The sequence below is a fragment of the Carassius carassius genome, chromosome 1 (assembly GCF_963082965.1).
Source record: "Carassius carassius chromosome 1, fCarCar2.1, whole genome shotgun sequence".
Lineage (NCBI taxonomy): Eukaryota > Metazoa > Chordata > Actinopteri > Cypriniformes > Cyprinidae > Carassius > Carassius carassius.
The window spans coordinates 53,773,828-53,785,121 of NC_081755.1; positions in this window are offsets into that span (position 1 = coordinate 53,773,828).

Below are 11,294 nucleotides of genomic sequence, written 5' to 3' on the forward strand. Positions count from 1 at the left end.
GTCGGGAAACATGAGCGAGTACAAAGCATCGTGCTATGCTCTCCGACGCGAAGTAAGAGCCGCCAAACACCGATACAGGGAGCGCATAGAGTCACATTTCCAGCTAAATGACTCCCGACGCATGTGGCAAGGACTAAGGACCATCTGTGACTTTGGACATAAATCCTCTGCAGAGGTGAGAGCAGATCCATCGCTGGCTGACGAGCTAAACACTTTCTACGGTCACTTTGAAAGCAATCTAAGCAGTGCGAGTCTGCCGATCAGCGCGTCAGGAAGCAGCAGTCAGATCAGCAATCATCATGCGATCACAGTGTCGGAGGACGAGGTTCGGAGGGCACTAAAGCGAGTGAATGTAAGGAAAGCAGCCGGACCTGATGGGATTTCTGGCCGTGTTCTGCGGTCCTGCGCTGATCAGCTCGCTGGTTTGTTTACATCCATTTTTAATGGGTCTCTTGCTACATTGGTGGTTCCCACCTCATTCAAAAAATCAGTCCTCATCCCTGTGCCTAAAAACAATAAACCCTCTTGTCTGAATGATTATCATCCAGTTGCCCTCACATCAATAGTCATGAAGGTCTTTGAGGGACTGGTTAAAAACGTCATCTGCTCCTCCATATCGGATACTTTAGACCCTCTTCAGTTTGCCTATCGCCCAAACAGATCCACTGATGATGCCATCTCTCACATTCTGCACTCTTCTCTCACACACATTGACAGCAATAACAGGAACTATGTAAGGCTGCTATTTATTGACTATAGCTCAGCTTTTAACACTATAGTCCCCATAAAGCTAGCTTCTAAACTCATAGACCTCGTCCTGAATTCTTCACTCTGCAACTGGATTCTTGATTTCCTCACCGGCAGACCTCAAGTGGTGAAACTAGGTCAGTACATCTCCAGCTCCATCACCCTGAACGTAGGAGCCCCACAGGGCTGTGTCCTGAGTCCCCTGCTCTTCTCTCTCTACACACATGACTGCGTGTCTTCGCACAGCTCCACATCTATAATCAAATTTGCTGATGATACTGTGGTTCTGGGCCTCATTCACAACAATAATGAGACCTCATACTTGGATGAGGTAGAGAAATTAACATCACGGTGCCAGGACAACTGTCTCTCTCTGAATGAGCAAAACTAAAGAGCTGATTGTGGACTTCAGGAAGAGACAGCAGCAGCCCTATACTCCTCTTATGATCAGCGGGACCCCTGTGGAGAGGGTGAGCAGCTTCAAGTACCTTGGTGTAAACATCTCCGAGGACCTGACTTGGACTACACACATTCAAACACAGGTTAATAAAGCCAGGCAAAGACTGTACCATCTGCAACAGCTGAGGAAATTCAGGGTCTCACCAGCAATCCTGAAAACTTTCTATTCTGGGGCTATAGAAAGTGTATTGACTCAGTGTATCTCAGTGTGGTATGGGAACAGCTCCAGTCAAGACTGCAAAGCCCTGCAGAGAGTTGTGCGCTTAGCTGAGCGCATCTCAGAGTCTGCTCTCCCCTCTCTGCAGGACATCTACCTCAAACGCTGCAGAAGCAGAGCTGCTAAAATCATCAAGGACTCCATCCACCCCAGTAACCATCTCTTCACTTCGCTGCCATCTGGTAAGCGCTTCCGTAGCCTAACTTCTACATGACCTCACTTAACTATCAGTAAGATACTTAATATACTGATATTGTCACTAGCACACAGCATTTTCTCTATTCTATTTCACATCATCTCTATTGCTGCTACGTGAATACCCTGTACAACCTTTTGCACATTCTCTTTTGTACATTCCTGCTCATAATATTTATAAAGTCTACAGTATACTGTCCTGCACATTTTATTTTATAAGCATTATTTTATTCTTTTTATCTTTTTCCATACCATATTTATATATAATCTTCTTGTGTTTGTGTTCTTCCATAAGTGCACTTTCCATGGAGCGGTATTACTTATATGCTGCGGTGCTTAGTCTGCTATAAACTGCACATGACTGGATTATTATTTCATGTGCGTTTAAACATCTACCAATATTCACAATTTAACCGTAAGTATACTTTTAGCATAAAGTAGTTGAAGTGCTATATTTTGAATGTGGTGAAAGGTGCTATTAATGACAAAGTGTACTTGACTGTACTATTTGCACCACTTACATGTTAAGTACATTATGGAAGTGTACTGAATTAAAGTGCACTTTTTTCACTAGGTGCTGCTCAATATTCAAATTCAGGCTTCTAAAAGGACGGAAATCTGTCACACTCCGCAATAAACCTGAAAAACATACATTTATACTAATGACAGTAAGTGAAATAGGGCAACAGCAGCTCATGATGTGCTGTGATGAAAAGTGTAATTTTGCACTTGGAGTCCAATTTTGTGTAGGTAATAAAAAAGTAACTGTGTTGTCATAATTATGTGAAATATGCTTTTCTGTGGCAACACTACTAACATCAAAAATAGGTCTGCGATTCAAGGAATTAGCAGTTATTTTTGCATTAACCATTTATTAACAATCAGATATAAAGTTAATAATTATCTTGTTAGTAAGTATGAGTTCTGCAAAGACATGAAGGTACATAACAGCTGATAAACCCCTGTTCAATCATCACTTTTATTTTCCAGGATTCACAGATGAACAGAACGTCTATTATTGGAAACAGAAATCATATGTCACATTATTAATGGCTGTACTGTCACTTTAGATCGGTTTAATGCATAAAAGTATTAATTTCTTTAAAAAGTCAAATTTTCCACAAACTTTTGAATTGTAGTGTATCACAGTTTCCACAGAAATATTGTGCAGCACAACTGTGTTCAACATTGATAATAATCAGAAATGTTTCTTGAGCTGTAAATCATCATATTATCATGATTTCTGAAGATCATGTGACACTGAAGACTGGAGGAATGATGCTGAAAATACAGCGGAGCATCACAGAAATACATTACACTTTAACACAGATTCACACAGAAAACAGATGATTTAAATACTATTTTACAATTTTTACTGCATTTCTGATCAGATAAATGCAGCTTTTGGTGAGCAGAAGAGATTTTTTAACTCAAAAACATTAAAACATCTTAATCCAGTATTTTGTCCATCAGTGTAAATGCATTATGGTTTATAATCTCTGTTTATAATTTGGATCTTTGTGTTGTTTCCGAGTTAATCAGGAGAAACTGTGCGTTACAGTATATCTGAACTTTTTTGTATGGTTTTGTGGAACATAAATTCCAGCGCACACACACACACTGTTCGTGATTCAAAGTGATTTAGTTTATTTGAAGATAAAGGCACACAGAGCCAGAGTCAGACTAACACACACACACACACACACACTCACAGGGCAGTCCGGATCAGATCAGGTGTCTGACTCAGTCACACTGACGCACTGTTAAAGCTTCATGTGGAAAAACCAGCTTCATGCAGTAAATCAAGCTCGTGTTTCACTACATTCACTGAAACAGCAGCCAGGGTTGCCAGGTCTGTGCAACAAAACCTACAAAATTTGCTACTCAAAACGAACCCAAAACTAGCTCAATCGCGTCCCCCGATTTTAAGCCTGGTTTATACCAAAGTCCCTTTAAGACAAGTCGTGTCACACAGCGGCTGTCTTTAAAACGCCTCTCGGGCAATGCTCCTATCTCTTAGAACGGGGAAATGTCAAATTTTCCAAAACTGCTGAAAAAAATGCTAAGCTTGCGATTAGAGGGTTAGTTCACCCAAAAATGAAAATCCTGTCATTATTTACTCACCCTCATGTCATTCCACACCTTCATTCATCTTTGAACACAAATGTAGATATTTCTGATGAAATCTGAGAGCTTTCTGAACCTCTATCAGAAACGTTAAAATGATCCATGTGACACCAGCGGCTTAACAGTCATTTTACGAAGCTACAAGAATACATTTTGTGTATAAAGAAAACTAAAATAACGATTTAATTCAACAATTCATACAAATACAATGACTAAAAATTAATATTAAAAAACAATGCTAAACAAAAAAAAAAAGCGTTTTTCTTTTCGACTGACAAAAATACTATCGGAGGACATTAAACTAGATGTTGTCATTTGATCAACTGATGGATAAATGGTTATGCATGATCACGTCCTGGTTTTAGATCAGCAGCTCAGTCATTTCTGGTCAGCTGTACTGTGCCGTAAGATGAGCCTTTGCTCGGTTTCTACATAATCCATTCACAGTGTGAAGAGAAGTTTTTTGTGTGTAAGAGGACCACTTCTAAACTCCAGAGTTTGAAAACCTGAATGTGAGAACTTGTCATATTAATATTTGTAGCTGTAAGTTGTATCAGTTATTTGTAAAACACTGCAAACTATTTTCACTGAATATCCTTAGCTTTGAAAAGATTTTAAGACACTGTATTCATTTTGCCATTCAGGTATTATCTGGTAGACAAATAATGCAACATATTTCATATGTATATCCCACTGCATCTCTCTGTACCAGAGTTGTGACATAACTCTGTTGTTCTCATTCATTTTATGTTTTGTAAAAATAATTTAAACTTCCATACTGGGTTAAATTCCTAATTTACTTGTCAGTAATGAACCCTTTAATTGCAACATAAAAATAAAAAAACTAGAGTAGAGCTAAATACGTAAGGAGTAATTGACGACGGGTCCAGTTGTTGTACTTCAATCACTATTGTGAGTATTTCTTCCGCATCTCATCCACCGTCTCTTCTGCTAGTACCGAAGCGTCGTTTACCGTCTCTTTTGCTAGTACCGAAGCGTCGTTTACCGTCTCTTCTGCTAGTACCAAAGCGTCGTTTACCGACTCTTTTGCTAGTACCGAAGCGTCGTTTACCGACTCTTTTGCTAGTACCGAAGCGTCGTTTACCGTCTCTTCTGCTAGTACCGAAGCGTCGTTTACCGACTCTTTTGCTAGTACCGAAGCGTCGTTTACAGACTCTTTTGCTAGTACCGAAGCGTCGTTTACCATCTCTTCTGCTAGTACCGAAGCGTCGTTTACCGACTCTTTTGCTAGTACCGAAGTGTCTTTAACCGACTCTTTTGCTAGTACCGAAGCGTCGTTTACCGACTCTTTTGCTAGTACCGAAGCGTCGTTTACCGTCTCTTCTGCTAGTACCGAAGCGTCATTTACCGACTCTTTTGCTAGTACCGAAGCGTCGTTTACCGTCTCTTCTGCTAGTACCGAAGCGTCGTTTACCGTCTCTTCTGCTAGTACCGAAGCGTCGTTTACCGACTCTTTTGCTAGTACCGAAGCGTCGTTTACCGTCTCTTCTGCTAGTACCGAAGCGTCGTTTACCGTCTCTTCTGCTAGTACCGAAGCGCCGTTTACCGACTCTTTTGCTAGTACCGAAGCGTCGTTTACCGACTCTTTTGCTAGTACCGAAGCGTCGTTTACCGTCTCTTCTGCTAGTACCGAAGCGTCGTTTACCGACTCTTTTGCTAGTACCGAAGCGTCGTTTACCGTCTCTTCTGCTAGTACCGAAGCGTCGTTTACCGACTCTTTTGCTAGTACCGAAGCGTCATTTACCGACTCTTTTGCTAGTACCGAAGCGTCGTTTACCGACTCTTTTGCTAGTACCGAAGCGTCGTTTACCGACTCTTTTGCTAGTACCGAAGCGTCGTTTACCGACTCTTTTGCTAGTACCGAAGCGTCGTTTACCGTCTCTTCTGCTAGTACCGAAGCGTCGTTTACGTCTCTTCTGCTAGTACCGAAGCGTCGTTTACCGACTCTTTTGCTAGTACCGAAGCGTCGTTTACCGTCTCTTCTGCTAGTACCGAAGCGTTGTTTACCGTCTCTTCTGCTAGTACCGAAGCGTCGTTTTAAAGCTGGTAACGGAGGCTTGAGCCGTTGATTACGGAAGTCCTCACCAGCCATGCATTATTATTTTTTTCCTTCTTGTTTTCTCGTTATAATGACTTAATTTCCTCATTATCTCAACATGAACTCATCTTTGACAGGCATCTGACAGTCATGCAGGCACTCTAGCCTAGCTATATCTCAGCTAATTCTGCTTCGTCTAGGTAATAATGTCTACAATACTGTACATAAATAAAGGCTGATCAATCACTGCTGATTTTTCCAGAGACAGTACACCAAACGTTTTGTTTTTGTAATTAACATGTTTAAATGGCAACACCGCGAACACTTCAGAAGGATGCAGAACTATTATAAGATCTGGAGCTGATTAAACTAGCTTTTAATTTGAAATAAAATATATATGTATTTGTAATTTTTATTAGTCATTATATGCTGTGACAGATATATCGTGTGTGTTACAAGCTTCTGTTTGAAAAGAGCGTTCATGTGCAGTGTGTGTGTGTGTGTGCAGAAAAAAAAAACGATTACAACATTATAGAACAAAACTGAATTAAATTAGCCTATGCATTTTACATATACATCACATTTCTCATCAATATGGTTAACAATAAAGATTAATAATAAGGAAAAGAGGCACATCACAAATAGCCTCGTTAAATCCCGTCCTACTGTAGATAAACAGAACATCTCCGCTTATTAACTAACAATCAAAGAAGCACAAATAAAGATATAGGTGCAAACAGAATACAGTGACATCAACCTTGGTTTCGATAAGCAGTTATTTTATGACACAGAACGCGTTGGTGAAACTCATGCATCTAGCAAGAACTTAATACACACAATAATCATGTTGTTTCAAGCATTTAACATTTATGAATTAATTAAATGTCAGTAATGAACAAGACTGCACAAATTATAGCGATCACGAGGAAGGTCCGCCTACAGTGGACAGTGTACAACACCCATCAGTTATACTCATAGCGTCTATAGCGCCACCTACTGGCGCAGGTCTGTAACTTATTAGAGAAAATTAAGTTGTTATAATGAGAAAACAAGAAGGAAAAAAATTATAATGCATGGCCGCTTAGAACTTCCGTAGTTTAGAGCATTCAAATGCAGTTATTAATGAAGTTATTAGAAAGAGAGTGAGAGAGACAGAGACACACACAGAGAGAAGAGAGAGAGAGAGAACAAAATAACACTTTAAACTCAGCAAACTCTACACTCCAAAGAGAAAGGAAGAGTTGAATTCGCATCATATGAGTAGAGTTAGGTACCGAAACCTGATACCGGTATCCACCGATCCGAATAACAACGCAGATTTCGGTTCCCCATTTCGGTGCCTCTTAAATGCCTGAGCGATCGAAATAAATGATTGTCCTGGTTCTCCGAAATGTACCCAAGAAGCATTAGTGTCTCTAGGCTTTTTTAGCGGGGCTATAGCATTTTTCCAGTTCTTTAATGTTATGCTTTTTAAGCTTTTTTAATTTTATTTATTTATTTTAATAGAAGTATCGATTCAGGCACCGTTTTAAAAGTATCGAAATGGCACCGGTATCGGATAAAACCCAATCGATACCCAACACTATGTATGACCCCTTTAAAATTGGGATAAAAAATCAAATGAAAACACTGGATGGATTTTTATTATTATAGGATGGATGTATACATACACATCCAACATATAGCTATGTTCAAACAACTTGAAAAGTGAATTTTGCATGCGATAACCCCTTTAATATTAAGTGTAACATTCTCCAACCACAATTTATATGTAAAGCCAAACTTACTGGAAACTGCTGTGTAATATCAGAGTAAAGCCCAGGATGTACTTCTGCGTCGAACCTGTAGCCTGACGTGCACCTCTCGAAAAATCTTGCAGCGTGTCAATTCTAGAATGTGCTTGAGTTTTGTGTGCACTTTAATATATTTTAATGTTACACCTTCTTATATAAAATAAAACAAAGCGCAGAACAAGTGTCTTATCATTTATTATACTACATAGCATTATACATCACTAGTTGTCCGTGACAAACAATGTTGATCTGTCATGGTACAAGTCGTTGTGGAGATGGAAAGAATGAGAGTACAAACATACGTACATGTAGTTACAGATATATTAGAGATGTACATACTATGTACTAATGCATACTTACACTACACACACTTCTAGTTACTACAGTAAGTACACAGGTGGGACCCAAAAATTAAACTCAAGTTAAAGCACAGATACGATGTGAAAAGAGATTCTTGTTTCATCATATTGAACCATCTTCTGAACCAAAATAAACAGCATAAAATGTTTTGTCAGACAGACAAACAAAAGTTTAATTTAAGCTCTCAGATTATTAAAGATCAACGTGAATCATCTCAAGAACTCACCAGCTCTTCTTGCACAGACGATCTGAAGAAGAATCACAGTAGGAGCAGCAAACACTGCAAACCCAGCGATAATCACAATCACTGCAGGAATTATGATTAATCAAGAGAAAAACAGACTCAATCTGTGAAACTGGGAGTGAAAGCAAAGCTGTGGTACCTCTCAATAATGATCCTGCACTGTTCCCCACTTCAGTTTGAGATTCAGATAAAAACATAATGAACATCCTCAACATCACATCATACTAGAGCTTCACATCACAGAAATGATCAATTAACTTCATTAATCCATCATCTACTATCATTGTTCTTCAATCCCAAAGTGTTGGGAGTAAACTGATGGTTGCGATTTACCAAAAAATAAATCTGAAGACATTTAAAAAAAAATCTTTGTCCAATGTAATCTCTTTCTCATGTATAGATTTTTGTGAAGAAAAGTGTGATGTTTTGTAAGTTTGCATGAACACTGAGATGTAGAACATCAGCTGCTAAACCTATGACAGTGTATGAACACATGTTGAATGCCCATGTATTTATGACTTTTTATTGTCTGTTCTTTCTCCATTAGACAGTCATAGCAGCCTCTTGTGGCCGGAGATGATGCTGTAACCCATAAACCCATGTCCTGACCTGACTGAATGACATCATAATGTCTGTATCAGCCCGTTTCCTGAACTCTTGACAGTGTGTGTGACTGAGCTCTTGACTTGATCTCTCTGAGTAACTTCACATCTCCACTCTCTGTTGTGATCTTCATTCAGGAGTGTTGTATTCAGAGAGATGATACAGTGATCTGATGAGGATGATATCTGATATCTGGAGTCTGATTTAACACCAGCCTGATTCACCCAGAACAGATCAGATCAGGTTCTTGGTGTTTGTCTCTCTTCTCACCAGTCCATTGTTGGCAGGTATACAATCCACAATCTTCTGTTGAGATGTTCCTGATGTTCAGAGAGCAGTCAGACCCCAGACTCAGTCTCTCATGTCTCTCTGTGTCTGTTTTCTTTATCCCTAAACCAATCAGTTCAACTGTTGTTGAATGTCTGAATCTGTTATAGATCCATGTAGTTGATTTACAGTCATGAAGAGCATTATTACAGGACAGACGGACATCTTCACCAGAACTGATGAACACATGAGCATCATCCACTCCACTGAGACCTGAAACACAAGAACATCTGATCATTATGTTTAAAGAGTTTAAAGAGTGTGTAGAAGTGTGTTCACCTGTGAGAGGTGAAGAGAGAAAGATCAGTCCCAGCAGACACAGATCAGACATCTTCTCTTTCTGTCCGTCTTCCTCTTCATTATATGATCTCAACTCTTTCTTTAGATACTATCCATCCTTCCTGTGGTCGTAAACGTCCTCTGATCTGATCGATCGAGTGATTAGATCATGTTAAATTTGATATTTGGTGGAGAAGTGCTGCTTACATTTTGTGAAACCTGTCAGAACTGCATTTTGTTAACCACATCTGGTCTGAGCACAATCTACAGGCGATACTTCTGCGTTCCATTCGATTCTAGAAATACCAGGAGTCTCTACGCCGAGCATGGACTGGGATCGCCGGATGCATGGTGGAGATCTCGCATCCAGCTCGTGTTCAAGTTTCACTAAAAACACAGGGAGAACATGAGACATTTCAGTCAACAGAGCTTAAGCTGCTTGGAAAAGACCACCAATTCTCCAAAAGTCAGAGAAACAGCACAGTCACAAGAAGAAGAAGAAGCTCAGGATGATATATTCACGTGTAGCAGCAACACAGAGCCATACAACTCACTGACTGTTCAGCAAGCAATGGAAAAAGACAGGTCAGGTGGTAAATGTGCACAGGAGCAACAGTCAAAGTCCTGCGAAAGACTGTAACTTTGGAAAGGTTTGTAAATCAAAGCAACCAGGTACACGTAGGTACACGGACTGGATCAATGCTTTGGTGGTTGTTAGAAAGCCACGCACTGGAAAACTCAGGGTTTGTTTGGCTCCCAGAGACTTGAATAAGGACTGCTGCATTCTTTGACTATCAGGACTTTTATTTTGAAGTTATTGTTTGACTAACACTGCCCTTTAGTGGCCATTTAGTCAAAGGCGAGGAGTAGCCAGAGCATTCAGCTTGATAGATGGTGTATCTAAGCTTTCTCTTCACGCTGTTCCTGGGCAGGGCTGGGGAGGAACGAAATACATGTAACAGCGTTACTTTTACTTTGATGTAATTTATTAACTTAATATTTAACCCTTTAAGACCTGCCATAGAACAATTCTGTCAGAGTATACTTTAGTAATTTTACATGCTGTCCTGTCATTTTTGAGTAAATTCAAATGCCATATAGCAATAAAATCCTTACACCCTCAATTTGAAGACTATGTAATAAAGCCATGGTAACTAGAAAAATAGCTCAAAAGTGCAATAAACCGTCCCAAAAAAAGAAAAAAAAAATTTTTTCAACACATTTTACTAAATACAGAAATATCACAAATGTCAAACTCAAACCTGTCAATGTAAAAAAACTAATAAATCATTGTTTATGTAAAAGTTATACAGTTAATGTTAATAACTGTAACCTTATTATTAATAAATTATTATTATTAAGTGTTACCAAAGTTTTATATATTGATGAGTGTGTGTCTCTTGAAGGTTCTTATTAAACCTTTCATTGCTGTATCCCTTAAATCCAAACCGCTAGAGGGTTACTGTAATGTATGTGCCCACTGGGCCCAGTTCTCTGCGTCAGTGCTGTATGCAGCTATATTTAGGGCCCAAGCCCAAATGGGCATAGGTCCCTATTGTTTTCCATCAGATTATTAAAATAGTGTGCATTATTCACACCCTGTTTTGCTTATGAATGTTGTTCAGTTGCTTTGACGCAATGTATTTTGTTTAAAGCGCTATATAAATAAAGGTGACTTGACTTGACTTATTATTATTTATTTATTTATTTTTGTCAAGGTTTTTGTGGGTTTTAGGTCACTAACACTAACATGCTCAAAAACTCTTGACAATTGTCACTGGGGTGGTGTTTGCACTGACAGTTTGTGGCTGCCATCGCTGCAGATTCTTGTAGTCCCAGTATTTTGGTAAATGAACAGTTACAGTTACAACAGTTAATGATATA